Source organism: Gavialis gangeticus, unplaced genomic scaffold (assembly GCF_001723915.1).
Source record: "Gavialis gangeticus isolate Ggan-Ray unplaced genomic scaffold, GavGan_comp1, whole genome shotgun sequence".
NCBI classification, from domain to species: Eukaryota; Metazoa; Chordata; order Crocodylia; family Gavialidae; genus Gavialis; species Gavialis gangeticus.
The window spans coordinates 4,589,575-4,592,842 of NW_017729009.1; the positions used below are offsets into that span (position 1 = coordinate 4,589,575).

General features: G+C 44.1%; 1 long non-coding RNA gene across 1 annotated transcript in view; it reads left to right on the forward strand.

Annotated features, from left to right (window-relative positions):
* Positions 1 to 2,961, forward strand: part of LOC109292694 — an 8,407-nt gene extending 5,446 nt beyond the window's left edge. Inside the window, exon 2 of the long non-coding RNA XR_002096169.1 lies at positions 2,384 to 2,961. This is a non-coding gene — a long non-coding RNA (uncharacterized LOC109292694). The remainder of the gene's footprint in view (positions 1 to 2,383) is intronic.
* Positions 2,962 to 3,268: the final 307 nt, after the last annotated feature.

The following is a 3,268-nucleotide window of genomic DNA, read 5'->3' on the forward strand; positions in this document are numbered from 1 at the left end:
CAGAGAGAGAGATATCAGCTGGCAGGGGAACAACTTGAGAGGGAGCAGGAGAGCTGGAGGCTGCCCTCCTCCCTCGCTGCTCCATGGAATGAGCTGCACAGTGACAAGGCATGGTGGCACAGGAGGGAGGTTTGTGCCTTTCTGAGACCTGTGACCTGCCCTCTCCTGAGTGTCACAGGTCAGACCAAGAACTCCTGGAACAAAGTGCAAACCCACTTCTTTGGCTTGGCATCCCCACAAGAAAGAAGAAAAAGACCCAAGTAAAGAGGGGGTGGAGGAAGGAAGAGAAGCAGAGGTCTAACTGTTGGCATTTATAAAGTTCTCCAACACTCTGGAAATGGGTGTAGTAGATTCCTTCCTCCCGTCTCCCAGCCAGATAGAAACAGTGACTCCTTGGGACAGCATAGCTCTTGCTACTATGATTATGCTATATCCCATGGCCACTAGGACCTTCATGATGCCAGGAATTGCATTCAGATCTTTCTTCACCAACTCTTATCACTTGCTGTTAAGGAGAATCTTTGTCAGGTATTTTCGGTAAGGGGGACTATGGCGCACAGTTGAATAGTTTTGATGCTGCCCCACAGAGGACAACTAGCCAGCTCATTAGAGCACATAGAGATTCCATTTGTAGTTAATTTTCCCCATACGATGCAACATTATAAACCATAACAGCCACAGCTGTGAGCTCCTTGCCAGGGAGAGTTGTAGCTGACCAGAAATTTTAATTTTTAATTTCTGCGTTTAAAAAAAGAAAACACTGGGGAGGGCTGGAGCACCGCATTGCAAGCTGTCACCATCTCCATTTGTTAAAAGGGTTTTGAGTGACAGCAGAGTTTGTTAGACATGCATCTGACGTCACATCCATGCCTAACAAGGTGTTTGAGTGACAGTTCAACAATGGAAACATGGCAGCATCGACAGTATCCGTGTGCTTGTTATTTCTCCTCTTACCCCTTTGTTACGCAGCCTGTGAGCCGGCAGAAAGTGCAGGCTGCTCCAACAGCACCGACCTGTCTGCAGCATAATTGGCTTCCTTGTAGTTTATTGGTAAATCTCATTTGTGAAGGAGGAAAGGAATGAGCATTCTTTACTACTTACCTGGTGCCACATGGCAAAGCTATTCTACCTAAAGGGTAATAGAGACATTGTGGAACCAAAGAGGGCAGTTGGCCCAGAAACATCCCAATCTTTTTGCCACGACCTTCCTCCTTTTGCTTCAATCCTTATCCTAAAAAGCACCCCCCACCCAGTCAAAAACCTGCACAAGAGAGTCAGAGAAGCGAGCACTGGGATTACTCTGGATTGATACCAGTATAACAGAGCAAACTCTGGCTCCTGGTCTTCCCAGACACAATGAGGATTTGTTGCTCTCCTCTCCAGTACTCACAGCAGTTTTAAGTGTTGGAGATGATTTATGAGATGCCCACAGGCTGTAAAACATGCTGCAGATAAGTGTGGATAAAAATCAACAATTAAAAAAAAAAAAATAACAAAAAATGGATTTTTAAAAATTTAAATCAGATTTTTAAAATTGAATCATATTTTTGTTAAGATTTAAAAAAACTATATAAAGATAGTTTAAATTTAAGATATATTAAAGCTCAAAGATATCGTCATGGAATAGGGATTATAACTTCTAATTATATACTATTTGAGACCATATATTCATGTAACCATTATAAAAAAAATATATAAATAGGTCACAACAGGCCATGGACTATATTAGAGGCCCAGTCTTCCCAGGTTCCCACAGGCTCCTCTAGATTAGTAAAGATTAAAGAAAACCACTCTACCTAATGGGACTCAGTACTCAGTCTAAAGATCTCATTATGAATCTCTGTGATGCTTAGTTTCAGTTCTCAAATGGTGGATTTGTGCCTTGAGAGAGAACATCCTTGTTAACAGCAGTATATGGAGATGAGAGATAACAGACCTGATTACCTACCCATCAACCCTGTTGTTTTTCTGCAAGTTTTTTATGCACAGTCAAGCCCTTACCTCTCTCTAAAAGTGCAAAGTTTCAAGAAGTTAAATCACAATTCAGTTTTCTGATGTAGCTGCAAAATTAATCCAAAAAAATATCAAAATAAATCACTGCTTTGAAGTGTATAGTGTGTACCTTCTAAAAATGAAACCTACATCTATCTACTGTACATCTATCTCTGAGTTGTGAATCATATGCATTAAGGTTATATCTAACAACAAGAATGCACTTTTTGTAGAAAACAACAGTTAAATCAAGGCTTCCTGACCAGTGATTTAAATTGGGATTTAAATTATGATTTAAATTGATTTGATTTAAATCAAAGCCACCCTGCTGCAGATACCATTTTTCAGCTCAGTTTTCTTTGGTCACTGTCTCTGCTTTTCTTTTCTTTAGGGTTTGGCGGCGGTTTTAAAATAGGGCCAAAACTGACTCCAGGCATATCTACCTCATGAAAAGGACAACACTGAGGAAGACCAGGGAAAGTGGTCTGCATGCTTTATATGCACTGGACTACCACCTCGATGGGGTGGGGAGGCTTGTATGCACTGATGACTCTAAAAGTGACACCATCAGGAGTACTCCTGCTAGGGTCACCCATGGTGGTAAGGTCAAAGGTGATGTATCAGATGAAGAACAGTCCAACACAACACAAAGACCTCGGCGGTGGAGCAGGAGGATGCAGAAGACATACTTCTCACTGGCTTTGAAGGTAGATGAAGGCTGCAGTGGAAGAGTAACCCCAATTATCTTGGATCTTCTTGCCACCAGACCCAGGTTTCTCCTCCACCAAGACCTGTGTGGTTGCAGATGCGCAATGGCCTCCTCATGTAAAACAAGTCATGTTCAGACTTTTCCACTGGTCCAACATCTACTACACATAGAAAAGATGTGAAGTAGCTATCTTTTGTGGGGTGTTAAGTGTGCATCAATAAGCATTATTCTAATATAATAAAAGGCTTAGTCTGCCTGTCTGTGTGTAATGCTTCTGGCTAACTGCACACGTGCCACCGAGAGGGCGGGCAGCGATTGGCTGGGTGGCCCGGGCTGTGCGTGCCCAAGATTGAGCCGCTGCCAGGGAAGTTTGGCAGTGGAGAACGCGCCCTGACTGTCCCAGCAGTGGGGCTCCCCCCACCTCCCTGCTTGAGGGCAACGGGGGGGATCACATTGGCGGCACCCCCCAGAACTGTCAGCAGAGAGATGGAGGGAGGGGAGCAGGGAGGCAGGCAGGTGCAGGCCAGGAGGACCCGAAGCGACAGTGGGGAAGAGGGCAGGGGAAGC